The sequence below is a fragment of the Megascapheus bottae genome, chromosome 15 (genome assembly GCF_031878675.1).
Source record: "Megascapheus bottae isolate mThoBot1 chromosome 15, mThoBot2.hap1, whole genome shotgun sequence".
NCBI classification, from domain to species: Eukaryota; Metazoa; Chordata; class Mammalia; order Rodentia; family Geomyidae; genus Megascapheus; species Megascapheus bottae.
Genome location: NC_143523.1, coordinates 3,373,395 through 3,399,501, shown reverse-complemented (window position 1 = coordinate 3,399,501; position 26,107 = coordinate 3,373,395). Strand labels below are relative to the sequence as shown.

Here is a 26,107-nt window from a genome sequence, read left to right as displayed (position 1 = left end):
TCCCACTTCCTATTTTCTAGAGGTTAATTGGAGATAAGAGTCTCAGGTCCTTTTGTGCCCGGGCTGGCTTTGAACCACAATCCTCAGATCTCAGACTCCTGAGTAGCAGGATTACAGGCGTGAGCCACCTCACCCGGCTTCTGTAGTGAATTTTAAGGAAAATAGGTCTAAAAGGTCAGCATACGTTTCTGAGCTATAGAATTTCCCAGTGATGTATGATGTCATAAATTGTGAATCTGAAGGCAAAGCACGGGATTCTACCACCGGACTCTACTGAGCTCCTAATATGAGGACTCTTAGACAGTGCCTGGTAGAGCAGAGCTTGTGTAGCACAGTCTCGACGGCCAGCTGGAGTAGAGCCTGTGCCATCACCCCAAGGTGAGAGGAGCCCGACACAGCCCCAGTGCTCTTCAAGGATTCAGGCTCTGAGGCCCAGTGAAGGGCCTCATGATGAGTCTGTCTGTGACAGCAGTGTACAATGTTTGCTTGCCATTGGCTCGGCTCACAATTTCTTAGTCCCTTGAGTAACGACAGTGATCATTGAACAGAGAAAGGGCGAGATTTTGCAAAGAAATATTTTCTCTGGATGGTTTTCCAGAGAGAAAGAGAAAGAGAAAGAGAAAGAGAGAGAGAGAGAGAGAGAGAGAGAGAGAGAGAGAGAGAGAGAGAGAGAGAGAGAGAGGCAGAGTGAGACAGAGAGAAAGAAGAAGAAGAAGGAGGAGGAGGAGGAAATGCTCTGATGGGTGCCAAAGGAGAACTGGGCTGGGCATGGTTGTGTGTAAGTCTGCATTGACCTTGTCCACGTCAACCCAATGTGCCTTCTAGGAAGGTCCATATGAGATGCAGGTAACTCATGTGTCTGCCAGAAGAGCACGTGGTGTGCTTTTTTTTTTTTTTGGCCTGGTGCAAATTTTTAAAAGGAACCAGGAAGTGTCTTGGCTCCTTCGCTGTGACACCAAGGATAGATGCCATCCACTTTTCTTGGATGAGAGCCTTGTGATGTGATTTGCCACCCATTGCTTTCCAGGTGGGCACCAGCCTTGCCTTTGCCCTTAGCGACGTCACACAGCGATATCGTTCAGTGGGTAGAGCTTCGCAAACGTGTGACTTCCACTGGCAGACACTGTGAGTGTTTGATATGATCCTTGGAGTGGCATCCTTCTTCTTCCTCTGTTTCTGATGTGCCTCTGGCAGTCAGAGAGGCACGGGGAGAGGATGTGTGGGAAGATTTTCAGAAAATTGCTGTGTTTCCAGCAAGCGTGAGCTGCATGTGCTTGCATCCGGTAAGCCTCCATGGGAGACACATGGCGTTTCCTCTCAGGAGGTCTCATGAGACCTGGCCAACTTGCTTCCCCATTTGGACTTCAGTTTATTCCATTTCCTTCTGGAAAGCACAGGCTGGTGAAGTATATTGCAAGTCTGGGCTTTGGGGAATTTCTTTTCACCTTCCAAGCCCATTTTCCCCATTCTGGATTGCTGCCTTGTGCTAGCTTTGTTCTCCACAACTTATTTATAGATGCCTTTGTGAGTGTGTGTGATGCTGAACTTTAGATTTTATGAGTTGTATGGCGCATTTATTGCAATCATCTGTTCGTGGCTGGTTACATGGGGAATCGTTTGCTCTGTAAATGGGATCTGACGACAAAGGATGGGAGCATCCCGGACTTGGGATGTGTTATGTGTGGCACTGTCTGATACAGGGCTTCTTGTGTCTGAGTGTGCAGGGTAAATTTCCTGAGTGCTTACATTCAGCAGTCAAGATGTATAGGCGTGGGCTCACAGAACGGTGTGAAATGTGCTGGTACCACATTGCCTGGCTACCATGTGAGACTCATCCACCTGCACACTCCCTGCGTGGGGCACAAGCGTGGTGCCAGGCTACAGGACTTCATGGTGGCAATCCAGGGCGGGAGGCTGATATGGAGACAGCTGAGCACCTTGGCTGAGGCAGTGTGTGGCAGGTCTGCAGAAGGATGGGGAAAACCCCTCACCCCACCCCTGGCCCTTTCTGCAAGAAGCTCTGTGTGGAGACCCCGACAGGATTCCACTCGGGAGGGTGAGTTTTGAGTGGTGGGTCCCTGGCTTCCAGTGAATGAGGCCTCACTTGAAGCTCCCTTCACTGAGCTCACAGTGGTTTTATGGGAATACACTGGGTAAAGGGCTCCTTAGCAGTAGGGCCAATCCCAAACCACGTTGGATATTTTCTCCTTAATAATTCAAGGAAGAACTGATGACACACTGACTGGTTTATCTTCTTCTACTTCAGAAGGCCAAAGACCAGACCAGGTAAGTTACATTATGAAAATAGAACGAGTAAGTTTCACACGGTGCAGACCCACAGCGTGTTTTACGGTAACGGTCCTTCAGGACTCTCCCATTTGATGGGTAAGTGTTGAGCACATTTCCCTGGCTGCATGCTTCACAAGCAGTTTACAAGGCAATTAACTGTCAAGCCACTGCTTTCAGCCAGAAATCCTTTTAGACTCCATGCTGTCCTGGAAAGTCTTTTGAGTCTGACTTGATTCTGAATGAGGAGCCAAGGAGCGGCATATCTGGTTTCCTTTCATTCTGCACATCCTTTTATTCTTAAACATCTCTCGTGTGAAGACATGGAGCGGGCACTGGTGGGTGCTAAGTGACAGGCACTTACTGTCACTGGGAAGTGTGCATCCTCATGGGACCCTGGCACTAGAGAGCAGGCCCTGCCAGACCTGACGGCTTGGCTTGTTGGGGGCACACGGCAAGATGCCCAAGCAAGTCCCCAATTCCAGAGCTAATTCTCAGAAACAGCGATGGTTGTGCTGAAGCCTGGAGGGTGAGACAGTGCGTGCTTTGAAAGGCAGGGCTGCCGTGGTAAAGGCTAGCGGCAAGGAGGTGGACTGCTGTGTTGGGCTGGTAGAGTGTGCAGGGCATCCTGAGCTTACAGACCCTATCAACAGCTTTATGGTTTTCAGCTTGGAATCAGTAAAGATGCTGTTCATTGCAGTTGGTGGTTCAGGTCTGTGTTTAGCACGAAACTCTGCAGTGGCTAGAAGGACGCTGGCTGCAGGCCAGGACACCCGACAGAACACCAAGTGCCCCAACATGGCGCGGAGATGTGGGGATCTGAGCCAAGGTGGAGATCTGGTGGCGATGGCAGTAAGATGTGCAGTGGTTGCGATGTGCTGAGGAAAGGGGTGTCTTTATTAACACCCAGGCGTCGACCTGTTAGCTAGCATGGAATGTCAGTCAGAAAGGCAGGCTGAGCACAGCCGAGATGGGACAATTTTAAGATGCAAGGAGCCTCACAGGTAGGTTAGAGAGGCTGGTAGTGAGTGATTTGAATTACGCTCCTCCAAACACAGGTTTAAAGCCTAACTTCTAGCTAGTACTTCCTACCTAGAGTGACTGCAAATAATAAGGTCTTTATAGATGAACTCACAGGACAACGAGGTCGTGCTGGAAGAACATGGAACTCAACCACGGATGCAAAGGCCCTCATCTAGACACTGATGTCTTCATGAGAAAAAGAAGAGGAAGATGGGAATGCAGAGTTAGAAGACAGTAGAATGCAGCGAGGCTGGAAGATGCTGAGGGAAGCAGGGGAGGAGGAAGAGGAGGGGCCAGGTGTGCCGGCATTTGGCTTTCTGAGTTCTGGTTTCTAGAAGTCCAAGCCGTGCACTTCTGTTGTGAGCCACACCATTCATAGTCTTCTTGAAGCCAAGCCAAGGACAAAGACTCGGGTGGGGGGAACACCTGACCCAGGCAGAGATGGATGTCTGAGATTCAGCAGCAGAAAGAGATGAGGCTTTGGTGACGGAGTCCACTGGACCATGCGGCAGGGATAGTGCTGTGGGCACTATCAGCAGAGAGGAGAGAGGAGGCTCTGTCTTTGTTGAGCCTCAGCGTGAGACACTGAGTGCAGGAAGGGAGGTGAGGAAAGGGTGCCTCAGGATGCCTGGATGCCAGATGGCATGGTGGGGAGTTAGCCCTAGCGGCTTTGTGGACCTCGGTGTTAGGCTGGGAGAGGCCATGGGGAGAGGCCACAGGGTTACTCTGATCTAACAGATGTGGATGGGCCCGAGGGAATAGACTTGCTGGGAAAAGAATATCAGGTGGTAGTGGATGGTGGTCTTTGAGGTTCCCACTCCAGTTTCATTCTCGTTTTCATATCTTCTTTCCTGGTGGTGACATCATTGAAAAGTGGGGCAAGGGCTCGTGTTTTTCGTGAGAATCTGGTTGGGTTAGACTCTGGCTTGTAGACTTGGGTTGGGCCTTGCATCTAGGATTCCAGGAGGAGGGTGGATGACAATATGGCTGGGCTGTGGCAAAGCTGCTATGTGGGAGTGTGGAGTTGTGCATTGAGTACAGGAAGCACAGGCCTGGGGCCCAGAGGCTGTCTGTCTGCGGTGGTGGGATCCCATCGTGGAAGGGAAGCAAGGTGCCAGTGCAGGGTGGACCACAGCGGTAGAAGCTGGATGTGAAGAAGACTCGTCTCCCAGGGATCTCAACAACTCTGCTGCCCTGCCAGCCGTTGTATCCACCCGAGGGAAGAAATGGTGTTTGGACCAGAGGGTGCCATTAAATTCTCCAGTGACCGTGCTGAGCTGAAATCTGCTCAGTGCCACGGGCAGAGCGGCCGCGTGGTGCACTTTGCAGGGATGGTGGGTGCTCTCCAGTTGGAACTCTGTCGACTAATAACTCCTCCACAGAAATGGCCCAGCTCCCAAACACATGGTTTATGGCTGAAATGGAAAAGCTCCCAAGCACTTTCAATGACACTCTCACTGCTTATAAAGACATGTGGGTTCTTTTCCAGAAAAAATAAGACTGCTGCCATTTCCCCCCCAAGCCATAAATGATTCAAATGTCAAGCTCGCCTATGCCTTATGCTACGAGAATGTATTAACTCATCAAGGAAGCGGATGTATTACAGGCTGCTTCCAGTCCCTACAACTCCATATTTATGTTTGAAATCTCAGGATATGTTACCTGCACTCGCTCACCACCTTTCCTTCCTCTGTTGGAAATTTATGACACAGCCAGGCGGCAGAAGAGGGACAAAGAAGTAAATACAGTAATGTGACAGATTTATTTTGATTTGTTTTATGTGCTTGGGAACTTGCATGCTTTATGTGCGTCTTCATATCTGGGTTCTGCTGTTCCGTTTCTGATCTGCACCCCTTGCCAAAAGGCAAGTTCCGGAAGCACCTCGCAAAGGCATGTTCCCTGCTTGCTTCCCCTTACCATGCTTTCTTTGCTGTTGGATTTTCTTTCATTGTTATGCCTGGCTCCTGAAAGTATTTCTATGTGTGTGTGTGGGGGGGAGGCTACTTTATTCATTGATGTCCTCAAGATCACAGGATGGGTACACTGCTCATCCTGATCTGTCATCTCATAGACCGTTGTTCTTTCTCCCTTTCTGGCCAAGATGGTACCCGTGCTGCACTCTTTCAGCAGAGCCAGACTGGGAGGGATCCCTTGGGACATTTCCCTGCAGAAGAGTGGCATGGAGGGCGGTGCCTGGCCAGACTCAGCAGGCTGGTCCCAGGCAAAGTCAGGGAGGGTCTGGTGGAAACAGGAGCCTTTGATGTGGAAAGATTGATCTGCCATCCAAGGCTTCACTTAGCCTCGTTGAAATTCTCTGCTGGAATGGGAAGAGGAGAAGAAGAGCTGGGGGTGGAGAGTTTCTGCCTTGACACCAACACCGCCTGCTCCATGGCCTGAGAGATAGCTCTTAAGGAAAATTACAGAGGAGGAGATAAGTGGGTGCAGGCCCACAGGTGACAGATGCCAAAGCTCATCATTTGTGACTCATTTTAAATGCTTTCGACAAACTCGCTGACAAGATCCACACCTCCTGCATCGATGTCGCTAAGCCACTTAGCGTCGCAGTCCCAGGAGAAATCTGGCATTTCTGTTATCTTAAGCACTACTGGCTTAAAGCAAAAACAAAAGGTCCCATCTAGAGTGTCTGTGGAAATGACTGGAAATGGCTCATTGGAGTCTTGATTTCACATTTATTTGGACTCAAACTCAGGGTACCATGTTCTCTTTTAGTTTTTTTTTCTTTCTTCTTCTCAAGGATGTCACTCTACCACTTGAACCACACACAGCTCTACTAACTGGAGGTGGGATTCTCACGGATTTTTCTGCCCAGGCTGACTTCAAAGCGAGACCCTCAGATCTCAGCCACCCGAATAGCTGGGATTACAGGTATGAGCCACTGGCCCAGCCTTGGTTTCGCATTGGCTGGCAGATCGCATATCCCATGGTGGTTCTGGGATAGAAAGGTGGCTTGGAGGCTCCCATGGAAAGAACGAGGCTGCATCTCGTCACCGTGGAGTTTCTTCACGGGTGGCCGTGGTCTGCTGGCTGGTGAGTGCCAGGCCAGGCCTGTGTGGGAGCTCACCAGGGGCCGGCTGGTGCAGAGGCTGAGCCATGAAAAATAACAAAGGGAAGGGCCAGATGGAGTGGAAGTGACTGGGCCCAGAAATCAGCCATTTGTCACCGCTGCCCACACCACCAAAGCTCATTTTGAGCTCTACAAAACTGCAGAAGATGCCAGCAATGTTAAAAACATACATGGGTGGACAAGTTGTTCCTGAGGGTGCCATTTCCACGCTGGTGATGTGAAATGATTGAAAATATTAAGAGGACTTTTATGCTGTAACAAATGATGGGCTGTGTGTGTGTTGGACAGCTGGGGGAGAGGCAGCAGGAGTGGGGTGGGACAGACTCAGCCGGAGAGGAGTGAGTGTGTGCAGCCATGCCCAGATCCAGCCCTGCCCTCTGCCCCCCCCCCGCTTCTACAATCAGCAACCCCCAGGTTGAATGTTCAGCATTTTCAACGCGTGCAATGAAGAGAATTGCAAATAAATAAAAAGCACATCTACGAATGGCTCTGAGGAGGATCCTGGCACCCCTCCATCACTTTCTTAAGGATAATGAAGGAGTGTTTGGGCATCTCCCTGGCTTTAAGTGTTTCCCAGTTTCCCACAGATCAAGGGTGACAGCAAGCCGCAGGTCAGGATGACAGAGGGAAAATGAAAAGACTTAATTTTGAAAAGCTCTTGAATACTTCAAGCCCTGTCTTCAGAGAATGGGCTCTTGGAAGCGAGCCCACTGCTGGCTCACAAAGGATGAGTCCAAAGAGAAATTAAAGAATTATGTTGATACTGGAGGACACCTCCTTGGAACCAGCTGTAGGAGGAACCATAATGAGGTAAAGATCCCTCTGGCATCCCAGGCTGGCAGGTGTGGGGTCTCTGTGCCTCCTCACGGTACTGAAGAGGGACACATCACCATCTCCAGATCACTCAGCTCAGCAGTGAAGGAAGGAGGAGAGGAAGCGCATCCTTGTGCAGAGGCCACGGACTGAAGCGGGGGCCTCAGAAAGCGAGATTACACACCTGCTACTCCTGGAAAACTGACACTAATAGAATTACTTTGAAAGCAGACAGCCCTCATTATCATCCCCCTTTCAGGAAGGGTATCTTATTTGTAGGACCATTCTGAGTCCAGGTCTTGTATGTGCCAGAGAGATTACATTCTAATTTCTATCTTCTCCCTTTCTTTGAAGCTGGGGAAGGACCGGCTGGATCAAGGAGATGAAGGTAGAGATGAAGTTGATACAGAGGTTTGGTGTATGTGAACAGAATGTTCAATTGGGTTGCAAGCCCCCTTCTCACAGCAGCTGGTCATGGTAGCACATGCCTGTAGCCCTAGAGATAGAAATCAGGAGGACTGGCATTCAAAGCCAGACCTTCATCTCAATCCCAGCTACTGGGAGATGGCATAGGCCGTCTGATGTTGGCCAGGATACGTTTCCACCATCACAGCATTCTTATTCATTGAGATGTAAGCATTTCCCTAGACTGCTGGTATTGTGCTCCAGTTGATCTCTGCCTCTCAAGTAGCTAGGAATACAGGCATGAGCTATTGCATTCAGTGGAAAGTGACTTTTTAGAATGGGTTGAAGAATGGAGACAGTCTCAGAGTGAGTGAACAGAGGCAGTTCTCCTCAAAGTGTCCATCTTACAGAGTTGGACTTCTCAATATTTTTCTGGGTATATGTGGCTCGGGTGGATGCTCTGTCATAAGAGAGAAACTTTTGGTTGCTATGTTCTCAAATAACACATCTTCCTTTCTGTCTTCAGTTTGAAGGATGAGACACAAGGAGGTGAGAATTACACCTAGGCGTTTTCCCCCATGTTTTTGACTTGTCCTCAACTCCATACTCAGAATTCCCTGCAGCAGCAGGGATCAGACTGGATAGGAAGAGTGAATCTGTGGAAAGAGAACATGCAAGAACTCATGGAGATTGGCTCGCCTAGAGCACAAAGCTCAGTTAATTTCAAAAGACATCAGAAATTCTCAGTGTGATCTACTACCTAATTTTCTAAGCTCTTGTTAGAAAGTAAGACTTGCAAGAGAATGACAGGATAGCATTCCGCTACGCTTGGGGCTCTCAGAGTGGAGACATGTGACTGCACACGTGAATGAGTATGTATCTCGGACTTCACACGTGGCACACCGTTGAATAGGAAACCTTGAAGTCAAGAGTGCCCATCTCTCAGATGGGAGTGGAGAGGTGAGAAGCAGGTGGCTGTGTTCAGATTGTGCCAGCTCGATGTGGCAGGTGGAGTATTTCTGACCCCACCCTCGGCTTGTCTAGTGACAAGATGGAGGTGGAGCAGACTGGCAGGACAAGGGCCTCAGCATCTCAGTGTGGCCACTTCCACGTCCACTTCGAGGAGAGAGGGGGACAGAACGAGGTGTGTGTACAGAAGAATCCAACTACTAAGAATGAGAGAAAGCATGGGGTGGTTAGGATAAATCAGCAATATAATGCCATCATTGGCAGATAGCATTCAAGATAAATCAGACGGGAGAAAAAAAAAGAAAACAAAGTCAAACCAAAAAACAGCAGAGAAGCCAGGCTGAGCGGCCACCTCTTGACTCTTCCAGCAGTCCCAAACATGTCTTCTCTCTACCAGAGGTGCGGGGATACTAGTTTTTGATTCTCCCTCCTGGGCTCCTCCTATCTTGATCTGTTCTCTTTAATTACTGGGTTCTGGCCTCTTCTGGTTTAATTGCACAGTGTCTGTCATGTGGCAGGAACTCATTAACAGGACGCCTTCTTGGGTTCTTACTCGGCAAAGGATGATCCATGACCCGCTCTCAGCATGCGGCTCTGCCGAGCTGGCTTCCGTTCCAGATGACTTGCTGAGTTAGCAGAGTTGGCTGTGCGCGCGCGCCATCCTCCCGCGTTCCATATGCATGGGACGCTAATTAATGAGGAGGTCCCTGCGCAGGCACACGCAGGGAGGCCATCGAAGTTTCAGAGCTTCTCTCCAAAGGACTGGGACTTTGCAGCCCTCTGGCTTCCATTTCCTCTCTTCCTGCATCTTCTGAGAGATCGACTTTCCTTCTCCCCTGTTCTCTCACCCACTTGCTTCCAACCACATAGGTGCCAAGCCTTCTACCTGTGCCATGGTAGAAGCCTGGCTCGTTGACACGGAGGCACCTAGACAACACACCTCCTCCAGTTCTGGTTGGAAGGTGGTGCCAAAGAGTGGGGGAGAGCTTCAGTGGCAGATGCCTTAGGAATGTGCAAATATTCTTCTTCCTTTTCCTTTTTGGCAGTCCTTGGGTTTGAACTTAGGGCCTTGTGCTTGATAGGTAGATAAACTACCACATGAGCCAAACTTGCGGTCCACTTTTACATTGGTTATTTATTTATTTATTTATTTATTTATTTATTTATTTATTTATTTATTTACTTTGTGGGTCATGGGGCTTGAACTCTGGGCCTGGGTGCTGTCCTTGAGTTCTTCAGCTCAAGGCTACTGCCTTACCCTTGAGACACCGCCCCACTTCCCATTTTCTAGTGATTCATTGGAGATGAGAGTCTCAAGTTCTTTAGTGCCTGGTCTAGCTTTGAACCTTGATCAATCCCCAGATCTCAGCCTGAGTAGCTAGGATTACAGGTGTGAGCCACCGTGCCTGGCTACATTGCTTAGTTGTGAGGTAGGGTCTCATGTTAAGTTTGAGCTGGCCTACGTGTGTTTTCCCATGTCATCAGGACAGCTGGCAGCACCCAGCCATTGTGTCTGCCTGTGGCTGGGCAAACAGCCTCATGCCCCCGTGTCCGGCCGTTGGCTGAGATGGGGGTATTGTAGACCTCTGGGCTCGGGCTGTCCCCAGGCCACAGTCCTTGATTCCCAGCCCCAGAGCACATAGGATCACAGGCTTTAGCCATCACACCTAAATCATTCTTTCATATCCTTAAAAGGAAATCTGACGACCATGAGGTAATACACTTCATATCCAGTAAGAAGGCTACTATTTTCTTTGAAGTTTATGGAGCAGTCATAGCTTTCATGTTGCAGTTACAAGTGTAAAATGGTACAGCCGCCTTAGAAAACAATGTGGTAATCCATTAAAAAAAAAGTAAGCATAGAATTACCATATGGTTCAGCAATTCCATGCCTGGGTCTGCACCCAGAGTGACATCAGGGTTGCAAATAGATTTCAGCTATATCCATGTTCATAGCCCATTATTCCCCACAGCCAAAGCGTGGTTGCAGCCCAAGTGGATATTGACACACGAAGGGATAAACAAAATGTAGTTTGCTCTTACAATGGAAGATCATTCAACCCATAAAAAGGAAGGTAATTTATTTACATGCTACCACAGGGACAAGCCTTAATAGACATTGTTCTAAGTGAAATAAGCCAGAGATGAAAAGCCAAATACTATCTGATTCATTTATAAGAGATACCAGAGGTATCAAACTCAAAGACAGATAGGCAAGGTGAGAGCTGGGGGCTGGGGTAGAGGGCATCCATTTTACTGAGGACCAAGTATTAGCACGGGCAGATGAAGACATTCTGGGTGTGAGAGCTCCATGTCACAGAGCTGTACAATGAAGAATGGTTAGGGCGGCAATTTTAAGTTAATGTGAATTTATCCCACAGCGAAGGAGACTGAATACCTGGAGGAAACTGTGTGAGACACACAAGTTAGAATGATAGCCTGTGGGGGCCTCCTGGGGACAGCGTGTCCCTTCCATAGTATTTGTGAGCGCTCCCAGGTGGCTGGCCTGGTCACAACTGAGAGAGCACCGGGGATCCTGGTGGTTGTCGGGGGCATCTGGGTCCTGTGGGGACAATGTGTCCTTGCCCGGGAGGTCTGCTGCTGGCCGGTGGCCTGGCTCCCGCCCCAGAGCCGCCTGCAGCCCAGTGTCAGCCCCGCCAGGAGCCAGGCACAAAGTGATCCATCTTCATTCTGGCATCCATCGCAGGCTGCCCAGCCAGCTCTGCACTTGGTCAGCCCTGCTTGGGAATCTAACCTGGTTCCATTTTCATTTTTTGGAAGCATTGCTGCAGATTAAAAACCAGTCAAATGATGGGAAAGAGGCTGAGCGAACAGCTGCTCTGTCTCCGCCATCCTGCCAAGCCCTAAATGAGCCTCCAGGAAGCACTGGGTGACGAGGACCAGCTTCCAACACGGGCAGGAATGATGCACAGCCGGGGGATGGCAGCGCCTGTCAGGAGGGCGTGTGGAGCTCCTGGGACCCGTGGGGCCAGCGCCACTGGCTCCAGTCCACCCTGGAGAGGGAAACCACTGGATGGTCAAGTGTCTGATTATATTTTAAGGATCATGAGAATAAGGCCTATGACAGACCTGGCTGTGCCCAACTGGACGGCTAATCCAATTGGCTCTTTTCAAGAGGATGCACAAGGACACAACAAGCCAGACACTCCATCATTTCCTGTAAGATGATTATTGGCCTGTTTCCTTGTTGTTTACCTCTGACTTGTAAATATCGTCTTCATCTGATTACCAGCAAGTCACTAGCCACTTCCATGTGCCAAACATTGGGCCTTGTCTTTCCGTGAGACACCTTTCCTCCCCCCGCCTCTCTCTCTCTCTCTCTCTCTCTCTCTCTCTCTCTCTCTCTGTCTCTCTCTCTCTCTCTCTCTCTCTCTCTCTCTCTCTCTCTCTCGCAAGGGTGTCGGTTGATCAGTGGAAAACCTAACCATGCAGGATTGCTCAGCACGGGCAGAGGCCTGAGTGCCCAAGCCTTGGCTGTGTCGGGACTCCTTGGCCTATCTCAGCTTCCGATGAACGTGATGTAGCAAACTCTCAGTTGGCAAGATCAGAGACTTAGATGTGAACCTCTTACGAGGAAGGTCTTCAAGCTCCTGCTGCCCGTGTTCCTGAAGTAGCTTATGATTCGTCCTCTCTCCCAGCCGGGGCACCACAGTGGGTGGGTGATGACAGGAAGATTGTCCAGTGGAATAGAGGGTGGAGTTGAAAGCTATTGGTATTGATCATTAGGTACCAAGATCTTGGTACAATTTTTGCTTTGCCTAAACTTGACTGTCAACAATACTCAGTAATAATTTGGGAACGAGTTTTTGCTGTTTTTTATTCTGTGTGTTTCCTTCCTTCTTTATCCATATCTGTGCCCTCTGTCAGGCTTTCTTCATACTAGAATATGATCAGATATAATTGTTACAACCCCTTCATAGGTAGACATTTTCAGACAGCTGGCAAAATTCCATCTTTTTGGATGCATAGCTCAGGTTATTTATGATGTTTAATTATTGTGAAAGCCTGAGGAAATGCATCTCTTTGGAAGGGAGGTTATTTTCACTCAGCGCTAACCTATGATGTCTAGTAGTTGTATCTGGTACAAAGGTTTTCTCCCGTCTCCTCCTCCCACAGGATTCCAGTACTGAGTTTTAGGATTAGTACCAGTTTTCTCATGGTTGGATCCATATGTTATTTAGCGAGTATTTCCTTGACTGGCAGCTGACCTGTGCATCTGGAACCTCTTCTTGCCTCCTGCCTCATCTGTAAACTTCCATTTGTGTTAGTCTTGGGCATCCTGCTCACAGCTCAACGTGGAAATCCTGGTAGGAAACAAGAATGAGTTTTGTTTTTGTCGCTTGTGGGGTTTGAGCTGGGCCTGGGCACTGTCCCTGAGCTCTTCAGCTCAGGGCTACCCTTTTTTATGCCAGTTATGGGGTTTGAGCACTGTCCTTGGACTTTTTCAAGGCTAGAGCTCTACCACTTGAGCCTCTGCCCCACTTCCAGCTTTTTTCCATGTATACGGTACCGAGGAATTGAACCCGGGCCTTTGTGCACAAGGCAAGCACTCTACCGCTAGGCCAAACTCCTGGCCCTCAAGGCTCCGTTTTGAGCTACAGCACCACTTCCAGTTTTCTGGTGGTTAATTGGAGACTTCAGTGCCTGGGCTGGCTTTGAACTGTGGTCCTCAGATCTCAGCCTCCTAAATAGCTAGAATTACAGGCGTGAACCATCAGTGCCCCTCTCGAGTTTCTTTCTTTCTTTCTTTCTTTCTTTCTTTCTTTCTTTCTTTCTTTCTTTCTTTCTTTCTTTCTTTCTTTCTTTCTTTTTTTGATGGACTGGATTGAAAGAGTCTGAGAAGACAGAGATGAACACGGGTCAGCGGTGACACAGTCTGACGTGGAGTTGAGTCCCACCGGGTAAAAGCACGGTGGAGGGTTGCTGGGGGCCCTGCTGTCTGTGGGCTTCAGGGCAGGCACCTTTGAGGGAGGAGAGGAAAACTGGATGTGGTGGTTGTGGCAGAGGTAATCAGAGAGGCTGTCCCTGCGGGTCCAGGTGGGTTCCTCTCTGGAGGTATGGAGGAAAGGCGGAGAGACGTAGCAGGAGGGTGAAGGAATCAGGAGGAGCAGCTGGTGAGTGTGGGGGTGATTTAAGGAGCTGGCTGTGCTTCCTATGGAAAGGAAACAGGTGACAGTTCATACACGCTTTCTCCTCGAGGTTTCAGGGTTTGGACATGTGTGTCCACCCGTAAACGCCTCTGATTCTGGAGGTTCCTGAACCAGGAGGCATGAACAGGATTGCTGGGGGAGGAGTGTCAGGAGCTGACCAACCTGGGCTCAGTCCTGGGTCTTTAGTTGTTATTGTATAAGCTCTTCCAATCCTTCATGCCCCAATTGTATGCAGAGCTGGAAATAAATGCCTTGTAACTGGTCATATGGATTTCCTGCCTTAGTTATGGACGGCTGCGAAGCAATCTCCAATGCTTTGTAAAGTGGAAGTCAGTGGACTTTTCCTAAGTCAATGTCTGACATATCGAAAATAGCACAGTCTTGAGCAAAGTTACCCAGAGAAACTTTCACTGCGTGGGATCACTTCCTGGCTTTGCGATCCCCAGTGCATCCCACCAGAACTCCCGAGAGCCGTCTAGCGCCTCGGCTCCCGGACCTTGGAATGGCTCACTTCCGGGTTCACTGTATAATCTTGTAGAGTTTAGATAATTTCGGTTGGAGATACTGAGTGGCAAAGAAATGCAATGAATTTGCTCATATTATAGCCATGCCAAAGAGCTTTAATCAGTCACCTGCGCTGGCGTAGGCTGCTTCTGTGGAAAAAACTTAGTCATTCCACATTGTGGTTTTAGGTAAACACATAGACAGCAAGAGCTAGGACCACACACGCATTTCCAATAAGTCTGTTTCATATTGTTCCCAGTTCTCATTTTGAACTTCCGCTCATTATTGCTGTTGACCACACATGCGATATAACGTATACAGGCACATTATTAACCTGTGGTAGACGGTTGACAAGGTTTTGCTTCTGTGTACAGAGTAGGCCATTTCTGCCCTTCCCCAGAGGTTTATTTCATTCTTCTATTCAGCATGTCCCTTCCCCGGACACCAGTTCCTTCATCATCTGTCAGGTTTTCTTGTTCTTGGTTTCATATAAATAGGACCAGGCACTGTGTGTTCTCGTGTGCTTGGCTTCTTTCCCTCTGCACAGAAACCGAGTCCCATCTTTGCCCTTAGTAGGGGTTCATTTGTGGTCAGTTCCCACAATTGGTTTGTCCATGTTCCTGTGGCTGTTTGCTTGGATTGTTTCCATTTTGAAGCTCTTACAAAGTGTGCTACTAGGACTATTCTACTCCCCCTTTCTCTCCCCTCCCCGGTCTCTCTCCCTCCCTGTCCCACTTCCTACCCCGCAAACATACCGATTTTTTCCCTGGACGTGCGTGGGAGTGGAACTGCCGAGTCACAGGGTGAACGTGTGTTTAGATCATGCCAAAGCTGCATAAAAAGTGGTCATCCACGCCGACAATAGTACCAGTCCAGTTGTGCTGTGTCCTTGTCACCCCTTGGCTTTGTCTCGTTCTTCTCTTAACGCTGGCATGTTTGCAGTCGCAGTCTATTTCCAGGAGAGCCAGGGGAACACAGCAGGAAGCATTGCGATTGTCCCTGGTGACCTGTGCAGTAAGACGGGTGGACTGAGTTCAGGGCTGGGTCGGTGATAGTGAGTCCTGAGCTGCCCAGACCAGCAGCCAGGCCCTCCCTGCATGCCCTGAGGTGGAAGGGGACAGCTGTGCTGGATCAAGCCAGCTTTCACAGCGTGTTCTATCATCTGCAAGGGGAAGCGTTCATGGAAGGTAGAGGTGGCTCAAGTCGAGATGATTACGAGTGTCACTTCTCTCTCATTAGTGTTCAAGTGAGGCACCAGTACTGAAGTGGATGTTCTCCACCTGCCACGGGTGACGGCGGGTGTTACGTGTTAGCATAATGCACCTGGTGGCAGCGCTCGTGCCCATAGGAGGAGAGTTATAGCCCAGCCACTTGGCACTGAAACCACCACGCAGGACTCTCCTGCCACGTGCGAGGCTGGCTTCACACACGCAGAAGATGGACCGAAGTGTTACCATCCCATGCGCCATGAGAGAGAGGCTGGTGTTGTGCAGCTCACGTGGAAGTGTGCGGGAGGACAGAGAACCTGTGCACCGGTGCATGTGAGAGGCAAAGCAGGCAGCCAGCCAGCATGCGCTCTCCCGAACAACCTCCATGGAGAACCAGACGCACGGCTCACTCCTCTCCCCCCAGCCCTGCTGGCACCCTGGGTCCCACTCAGCTCTTTTACAGGAAAAGGCCCGCTCATGGGCTTAGCCCAAAGGATTCAGAATGGTAAAAGGCCATGTTAAACAGAATGACGTGAGCAGAAGACGGAAATTCACAGATCCAGCAGATCAGATTGCACGAACGTTGTCATGCACCTGCTTTTGCATTGTCTCCTCTCCTCTGTGTGTGTGTGTGTGTGTGTGTGTATGTGGTGTGTGTGTGTTATTGTTTTGTATGTCTTTTCTTTCCTTCCTGTTGAATTTCTGTAGGGATTAGTGTAGTTTTCCTGTCTTTCTCTTGGCCTCCTCTGGGAAGGACGATGTCCCCTTGGTGAGTCTCAGGCTCCTTGGACGAGAGATACAAGCCGGAACAATGGAGATCAAGGTGGGGCTGGTAAAGCCTCGCACTGAGGCCTTCATTGCTATTCTGCTGGCATTGTTGAAGTGTAGACAGCCTTGCGCCTTGCATCTTGGCTGAGCTGGCCCAAGCTGTCTGCTAGTTTCAGTGTGGGGTGTTTATCCGCCTTTCAACTCAGTTGGACTGCAGATTTTGTGCCTTTTGACTATTCATCTTCGTGGCAGTGCTGCAATGCAAATGAAGTTATCTTTGATGTATTAGAGACTTAATAGCAATTTCTGACTTTCTTTCCTGGAGCCAAACTCGTCCCAAATCTCAACACCAGAGAGCCAATCACAGGGGTGGGGTCCGTGCTGGGTTCTGGCTGGTGGCATGGCGCCTTTTCTACACGGATGCACTCATTATCAAATCAGACAGGTGGTGATATTCCTTGGAACTCCAGAAGAGAAGAACTTAAAAAATAAAGCAGAAACAGAGTTAGAAAGTAATTAGTGAGCACTAATTAATAATAATAATAAAATAATATCATATTAAATTGTTGCCTAGTACAAGAGTGGATTTGGGCTCCTTGCCAAACGTTGGGTTGATGGCGGTTGCCTTTCAACTTGTCAGGCATCCGTTTTGAGACGTGACATGATGGCATGTTTTGAAACAGTTAATTGCTGGCATTGTTTATTGAATTTTATAGCCTTGCTCAAGCCTCCAATTTCTCACGGCATCTGCTGTTGATGTCACTGATTTAAGTATTTAGAAAGGAGAGAAAAGGGAGGGAAAATGTAGGTATATAATTCGTTACTATGAAGGACAACGCTTTTGTGCAGCACACAGCTCAGAGGCTACCCTTCCCTTGATCGAAAGCAGGCAGTGCATTTTGCCAAGAATCCTGGGTTGTCACATCTGCCATCACCACCTGTGATCATTTTCTTCCTCTTTTGCACTAAATAATCAATTACAAGGTTCTGAGTTTTTCTCCCCTTACTCATTTATTACTGGCTCAAGACTGAGGACAGGGCTATTTCTGCTTGGGAAGACAAGGCGGATGATGTGTGGGTCGTTAGACAGGCTAAGGACAGATTCGGTCCATGAAAAAGTGTAAGGAGATGTGCTTTGGAAATGGTTTAAAAGAGTGGGAATGCATGAAATTCACTGCAGCTGAAGGGTTAGGGACATCCAGGCCCTGGGTGATCACTGGAAATGTTGAATTGTCATAAACTTTCCAGGGAGCAATCTGTCATGTACACTGCCTTACCGTTTAGCACAATTCCTCCAATTCTGCAAAACTATCCCAAGAAAAAGATACATTTGTAAGGCCGAGTAGGATCACAGACTGGGTGAACAGAATGTGAGGTGGGTGAATGACATAGAGACGAGTATATAGAAAAAGATTTTACATTTATTGAAGAATTAACATCCTTTGCATCAGTGGAAGCAACTTGTGTCCAATCCAGAGGGAATCATGACATTATAGCAGAGTAATAGCCATTAAAAGTAGAGTTACTGGGTTTCTACTGGGATAACAATAAAAACAAAAGATGTAAAAAGATGTGTGCTATGTCTGGAAAAAGATGGGTTTAGTTTTGTTCTTTATGACTCTATTTTTCAAAGTTTGCCTAATGAGCACTCTTCATATAGGTTGATGCATGTATGTTCATAGCAACTCATTTTACTTATACACAAAGAAAAGAAACACACTTCAGAAGGTACTATCCCCTGGGCAGTATGCTACGCTATCCAGTCTGTGGGCGATTTTCAGGCCGTTTACATTGGTGGGGATTAGTTTTTCTGTAGTCTTTGATGGAGAGGAGAAGGCTTGTGTCTGCCGTCCTTTTGTAGTTCACGTGGTTATCATTATAGAGAGATGCTACAAGGCAGATAGAATCAGGGTAGAGACGTGATCTGGCCCCCCTGGGCTTTGCAGTAGTACTTTTGAATCGTCTGGGCACCCAGGTCAATGTGGTTCAGAAAAGCTGAAAATGAGACCTGGAGACCAAAAGCATCCATGTCACTGGAGGGCCTGTTAGAAATGCTGAATCCCAGCCGCCCCCCCCCCCACCCAACGCCCCTGAATCTGCAGCAGTACATGCCCAGTCTACTCTTGGATTTGTTCATGATAAGGAAGTTGCAGTTTTTCCGAATGCATACCTGATTCTGTCTCTAGTGAAGACCAGTCACCAGGGCAGACATTCCTAGGAGGGTGATAAGAGTGTTGACTCTCTGCCCTGAGAAAAGTGGGTCCCTGGAGTGATCAGAACCCCTCCCCCACTCAGCGTATGCTACACGAACCCAGACCCACCTCTGTCCCTCTCGATGGGCTGCATAGGGTTGAGTCTGGGCTTGGAGCTTCAACTGTGCTGGCTCCTCCTCCACTTGCTTTCTCAGCCTGCCTAGATTGTTTAGTACCCTGTATGGGACTCTTCTCATCCACCATCTCTTTCTTTCCGGGCCCTGCTCTCTCTCCTTACCCAGAATGACCTTGGGGGTCCTCCTTGCCATCTGGGGACTTCTGAGCACCCATGGGACCCTCCCTCACAGCCTCCTGATGCCAAAGCACCACGAAGGTGCGTTCCCCTGGCTCCTGAGTGAGTCGGGGCAGCACTCCTCACTTTTGCGGCTCCTCTTGCTAATTCCTGGATTCCACGGGGACCCAAGCCCACATCACCAACACTGGGGCCTCCAGCCCTGGTGTCTGAAAGGAGCCACTTGAACGTAGATCCATCCCGGCGAGTAGCAACCCTAGCCATGCTAGATGAGATTATTCCCTGGCTTTGTAACCAGCGGTTCAGAGCACAGGTGTCTTCCCAGAGCAGCAGGACTCGCCACGTTTGTTGAATCTGCTCGAGCTTATTTGAAAATCTCTGTTGTACATGTGGGAAAGCTTGCCTGAGCTTGGGGCTTTGCTGCTGTGCCTTGCCAATGGAGCCCTGCCACGCAGCCACCTGTGTCACACAGCCTGGCTCGTGGTGACAGGGGGGATGCTGAGTATGCAGCACTCTCTGCTTGATGTGTGTTCCTGCCTGTCCTGCACCTCTCTAACCATGTGAGGGGAAGATGTGCTCAAGCTGCTAATGGACTGGGTCGTTGACTTTAACGATGGTCTCAATGTCACGTATTATATTTAATTGCTATACCAGCTCTTTCTGGAATGGGCTAGAGTACTGCCAGCTCACTTTGGCATGATCCTCCCTATCCAGGAGAAACTGAGGCTGACTTCCAGGCCAAGGAGGGGGCAGATGGCTCTGCATGCCTACCCTGGCCGGAAGTGACAATGACATTCTACGACACGAATTGGAGAAGACACAGAAGCATGGCACCAGGCCCACAATATCACTGCTGCTGGGCTTTGCTTGAACATCACAGAGAAGAAGAGCTCTCCGTGGCAACTGGGGCCCTTCAGGGAAATAGCTGCTGCATTTCTTAAATAGCAGGAGACACACAGACTTTGTAGATGGGGCTGGCCCCCTGTGGCTCGCACATTAGGCTCTCAGGTCCCTAAGAGCTTGGTAGGAAATGGGGCTACTTGACTTGGGGGTTTATCTTGCCACCTCTGACGGGGGTGTGGACATCTGGGAGGTGAGGGGCTCCCTGGGGCGCTTCCTCAGTGGTGGGGAGATGGCCCAGGACAGTGATGCAGACCCGGTAGAGAATGGCCTGACGGAAGCTGTGGCTGGAAGAAGAGGGAAGTAGCCACTTTTTGCTTGCTTGGGGCCTTGAACACCTAACATCACCTCTCCGCATCTCTAACTGGCTGAATCCTACTGGAATGGGAAGGTGAAGAAGCTGAATCCACCCAGACATGTTTGCCTCCCTGGCCTGGAGGGAGGTCAGTGAGAGTAAGAGGACACAAAGGGAACTCTTGGCATAGGCCTGAACCATCATCTGCTCCACAGCATCGGCTTGTCTGTGGCCAGCCTGAACAACTAACCCAGAAACTCACCCAGCAAGAGAGAGCCAAGTGATTCTCAGAAAGTGAAGGGATGGAAGACAGCCGGAGCTAGATCTGAGATCTAGTCCCAGAAGAGACACTGACCAGCTCTGAATTGGGCAAATCACCAGACGCCAAGTTGCTCCTCTTTTAAATGAGAATAACAGTGGCCATCCACAAAAGGTTTGATGAGGCCCGAGAGGGATCAGGGTGGCAGTGAAGAAAGACTGGTAAAAGCTAAGGTGGTGTGTGAAAGTGTGCTGGAGGCAGAGAGAAAACAGCTGAGCAGGAAGAAAGGAGGCAGAGGCCACTCTCCTGACCAAAGGCTGTCCAGCCAGGATCAAGATGACCCTTTACCCCGAGTTCTGTGAGTTGCGAGGGCAGCAGAGCTCCCGCATTCGGGGTCAGGGGGCTTTGTTAGCAGTGATGGAATCTGGAATGCAACTCAAGGAAAGGCAAAGATGCCAACGGAAAGAAGGGAGGTTTGGACTAAGGGCATATGGATCGTGAATTAACTAGCGGTTCCATGGAACAACAGTACTGCAAGCTCAAGGGCTTAATGTGACATTTATTACTCCAGTTACTGCCAGTCACAAGTCCACAAGGCTTGGTCAAGGTACTGGTTGTGCTCTCATCGGAAGGCCTGACCATGGAGGAATCAGATCCAGAACGATGTGTGTATGGGCGGCATTCAGGTGCCTGCTGTTGAAGGCCTGGGAGCCCCTTCTCTTGCAGTTGTTGGTGGAGGCGACCCCAACTCTCTGCCATGTGGCCCTCTCTGTGGACAGCGCCAACATCCTGTGTGCTTCTGTACAACCAGCAAAAAGTGCGTCTCCAGAGGGAGACATCCTGTACATATAAGAAAACCACGAGAATCCACCACTCCATCACACCTGAGGTCTTCCACCTCCCAGAGACTGCACCAGGGAAGGAAGACTCCGAGGCGGGGACTGAGGACGCACTCAGACACCAGAATACCATAACCACACACTTAGATCGTTTTCATGAACGAAATAGCCAGTGTAAGTGGTGTGTGTGTGTGTGTGTGTGTGTGTGTGTGTGTGTGTGTGTGTTTGAATGAAACATTTTCTCATTTTTCCTTTCAAAAAAGGCACATAAAGATTTGGTTGTATAAGGGGCTTGTCGATTTGAGGTATATTATTTCTTTAAGCTGTGGCATCAGAATCCAATTATGTTTCTATAAGAAAAAGAGCCATGGAGAAATCCCAGAAGTACTTTTGAGAAACCCAGGGGGATTCTGCAGTCTTCAAAAAGAGACGCAGTCACTTCAGACACTGAAATTTTATGCCATGGAAATGGCTTTTGATGGGCAATCACCACAGTAAAGGAGAGGTTGTTATATTGCAAAAATATTTTTTTAAAAGATTTTCATCCAAATGACAGCAGAAAAAAAATAGAAGAAAAAGCTCAAGTAACTTAGGAAACAGAATATATCTGTGAACCCTTGGCCGTGAGTATTATAATGAAAAATGTTATTTCAAACCATGAATTTCACTGTATATAGTTGTATTGATGTCATAGAGCTATATAGATAGAAACATGTGGGTTTTAAGATATGTAAACAAAATCATGACTAAATTGATTTTTTGGGGGGTAATAGCATATTTTAGATTGAACCTAATATATAGAAATACCCCCAAAGAAGATCATGAGCAAAATTTAAGTAAATGCTTTCCTCATTATTTTCAAACTGAATTTATCAGTCTATATGCTTTTATGTAAGTAGATACTGTTGTGATTAATTAGCCCCCCAACATTTCAGCTTCATCTAAACTTTTAAATAATACATATTCACTATTTTCTCAGCTATTTATGCATTTCCAAGTTGAGTTGAACACATTGATTATGTAAATAAAAGGTAAGAGAAGCCACAGGTATTCGCTCTTCGGTTCCTCCAATAGTTTCACCGTCTTGTTTGGTGAACTGTGGGCTCTTCACAGGAGGCCTTGTTCTCAGAATTCATGGGATCATTTATCTCCACTTAGCCTAGGTCTGTGGGGTTGGCCCCTCTTGCCTCCAGCTCTGCGGCCAGTTAGAATCTTGACAAATATACCCTCCGATCCAGGGTCTCGTGGGAGGAAACATTTACGAAGGCATCTGCTCTCCTAGAGGACCACGGCTTCTCCTGACTGTCCAGCCAAGGGCAGAAGGGACATCCAGCATGGCCTCTGGCCTTGGGGTCACTGGCATGTTCTGAAGCCTTCTGGGGCCCTGCCGCCCTTCTGTGCTGGCAGAGGCTCACTGAGAGTGCTCTGATATCTCTTCCTCTTAGTGCTAGCCATCCTCTTTTTTCCTATTGTTTCAGAACTGCCAAGCCTTTTCCTTGGACAAACTTGGGGTTTAGATAAGAAAGAGCCTGTACAGAAGCGAGTGTGTGTGTGTGTGTGTGTGTGTGTGTGTGTGTGTGTGTGTGTGTGTGTGTGTGTGTGTGTCTGATCCCCGATGGTTTCTTGCACTAGGCTGCCTTGCAGGGCTTCCCCTCTTGGGCTGAAGGTGAGAAGCCTGGTAGAGGTGCATTGCATCGAAAGACCTGTTGAGACAGCTGTTGTGGAAATGCGGTGGTGTTGCAGCTCCACAGATTACACAGGAGAGATTCTGTGACCTGGGTCGACTCCCTTACTGGATGCCAGATCCAGTCAGTGCGCCATGGGGTGATATGTGCCCAACAACTCCGGACTGCCTGGGGTAGGGCAGTGCTGCTGCAGCTGCTGGGAGTGGGCGGGGGGGGGGCGCTCGTGGGCTGGAGGGGCCGAGGCAGGCCGGGAGCAGGTCCCGATTCGGCCACGTGGAGGAGCGCCCAGCGCCTGAAGGCACACGAGGGGCTCTGACTCCTCACAGTCCTATGGGTGTGGCTGAATTCAGTCTCCACATTGCTTTGTGCTTTGCCTCTCCCCACCTCACCTCAGGGCCATCTTTCTTTCTCTTCCCTTCCTTTTCTTTGACTGGAGACCTGTTTTTAAAATCATTCCACTTTATATTTTCACATTTACGCTTGCGAGTCTGTCATCTTCTATCTTTTAAGGTCCTAGGGCAATTCTTTCTCATCTCACCCCTGTGATGATCTCTTCATCTGAAACAGTTTAGGATCTTTTCTATATTAACATGGGCACACGACTCTCAGGGTTCTTGCCCAAACAGAGCTTAGACCACAACAGAGAAAACTCATTCTAAGTAATTACCAAGATGGCTGCTATTATTGCATGGGCTAGCTTGCAGTCTGCAGCGCTCTGCTCCTGAGACAAGACCTATAGAAGCTTCATGAAACAGTTCTTTCTGGGTGTGTTGGCGGTCTTTGTATCTACCACAGCTAGGTAGAAGGCCTTGCTGTTGAGGCTGGCTGAGTGAAGCTCCGAACTTCCTGGGGCAGACATTTGCAGACCTGATCTCCCATAGAGAGACACTTTCCAGAAAGCAGAGCGTCTCCATTCATGACTCGAGTCTCCTGTAGCTACAGCTTGCACGTGGCCAATGCAAGTGTGATGGGAGCATAGCATGCAAACACATATACCTGAATACATACACATGTAGGCACACATATGTGTGCCTACACATGTATCCACACGCATGCAAACACACATATGCATACATACACATGTGGGCACACACATGCATGCATACATATGTATCCACACACATGCATACACACACACACACACACACACACACACACGCATGCATGTATTCACCCAGTCCCTTACTGGTTGTTTTCTTTTGTCAGCTTTCTATTTGTGTCAGAAAATCTGTGAGCTAAACAATTGAAAGAGAGAAAGGTTTCATTTGCCGTGTGATGTCAGAGGCATCAGTCCATTAGACTCTGTTTTGGGGGGGCTGATGGGAGATAGAACATCCTGGTGGGAAATGAACTGCTCACCTCAGAGTAACCGGGATGAGAAATGACAGAGAGCCTCTTTCAAAACAAAGTCCTTTCTGTGACTCAACTAAGCTCCGATTCCATCAAAGGTCAGAGCCCTCATGACCTGGGTTCTTGCCAGCGCCCCACCTCTCAACACTGCTCTACTAAGGCTCGTGAGTGAGGCTAGTGTCTGTTATTTTGTTCGCATGTTATGTTTGCTTGTGTGTATTTTTGACACAACACTTAGTTTCCTTGTACTTTTGGTAATGTTCTGCTGAGTGCTTAGAGAACCTTGCTGAGGTCCTTGTATGATGACAATATTTTGCTATTTTTTTTAAATATAAGGGCTGCCTTTGCTCTTGTCATCAGCATGCGACAATTCCTGATTTGAAAGGTTTATAGCACTCCAGGAACTCCTGACTAGGATTGGAATTTGAGGGGCTGTGATTCTTGTTCTGCCATGGCTCAACTGGCCCTTGTCTTCTCTTTCCCCTGGGTGTCAGTTCGCTCATTTCAGAAAGGTGGGCAGTTGGTCTAGGTATTAAAGATGGAAAGAACCTCCCCTTGCCCATAGAGTCCGTGGGAAAGAGCTTCTATCTAAACCAAAGGTTCTCAGCAGGGTCCCTTTCTGCTCATTTTCTGTTCAGCCTTCTCTGGTCCCCTGGGGACTAGGAAGGAGGCAAAAGAAACCAATCAAGAAAAAGGCAGAAAGAGGAAAGGAGCCAGAGTCAGAAAACATACCCAGAGGAGGGAGAGTGGGCATGGGGTGAGGCTCACACAGGGTGTCTCGGTGGAGAAGGCGGCAGCCGCCCTCCTCACTGCCCCTGGCCCGCTCTGCCTGGAACTCGATTGGGAGAAGACTTTATGGTTTACAGACCTAAAGATAGATTTCGTGGTGCCGAGGGCTTTTGTTTCTGGCATGCTTTTCAGATGCAGGCTATTCAGCATGCAGTGTGTGGTGCTTTATTCCTCCCTTGCTCTGTCTTTTGGCAGTGCCTTGTACTGGGACAGGGAGGACCCATTTTTCATGTAGATGGTTTTCACTGTCAGATCCACGAGGGCTTGTGTTGGCCCTTGTGGATGTTACAATGCATCTGTAGAAATTATAAATTTCCAGCAAACATTTCTTTAACCCAGTGATCACCATTTTCCAACATGCAAGTATTCATTGTGCTCTTGAAGAAATAGTTTTGTTTGCTAAAAATGTATGGGAAACGATGCGTCCTTCAGTCTCTAAGCTGGGCCGCTCTTCCTGCAACACCGTTGGGCTTTTGCATCTGTTTTCTCCCCAGGGATTATTCAGACAAATGGGGGTGGGCAGGGGTGGTGTCCGTGGCCCCAGAGCTAGATGGGATGGCTGGGAGGGTGAGCTGTGGAACAGTGGATGGCCACCTGAAGTGAATTGGTTCTGAACTCTGCATTGGGTCCCGTGGCTCGTTCCTTTCTCAAAGCCTGCTCTGTGGGCTGCTCTGTGCATGGCTTAGTGACTCTTCCTTCTCTAGGATTTTTGTTCTCAACCAACTCCAGACAAGTCAGAAAAAAGTGCAGCTTTTTTTTTCCCATATATTTTTTATTGTAATTAATAGAAGGGTTACATTACATTCGCCAGGTGGAAGGTGCATTACTTCACATACATTGATACCCTTTCTCATGTCTTGGTCCCTATTTCCCTCCCCCTCACCCCCACCCCTCATCTTGTTTTCCCCCCTTTCCTATCCAATTTCAAATAACCAAATACACATTTATCCAATATATCAGATAACAAAGTGAGATACTGTAATAATACAAGATAACCAAGGAACAGCAAAAGAGATGAGAGATAACACAGTACATTAAGGACTACAATCACTCATTATATGGCTTTTGTTTCTATATCCTAGAGGTCCTTTCATTTAGCTTCATACTATATGGCCTTATGTATCAAGATTTTGCTCTATTGCAGATCTCTGCTAGAAAAGTCCAAGGTTTCTACTGATTATGGCAAATGAGGGAAGCCATTGAGCCTATGTTCCTTTGAGTCTGGCTTACTTCACTTAATATGATTTTTCTAA

At 48.6% G+C, this 26,107-nt stretch overlaps 1 long non-coding RNA gene across 1 annotated transcript; it reads left to right on the top strand.

Annotated features, from left to right (window-relative positions):
- The first annotated feature begins 295 nt into the window (after positions 1–295).
- On the top strand, positions 296–11,474 carry LOC150053676 (uncharacterized). Its single transcript, XR_016537880.1, has 3 exons — positions 296–378; positions 2,222–2,286; positions 11,363–11,474. It is a non-coding gene; the product is annotated as an uncharacterized LOC150053676 (long non-coding RNA).
- The last annotated feature ends 14,633 nt before the right edge of the window (positions 11,475–26,107 follow it).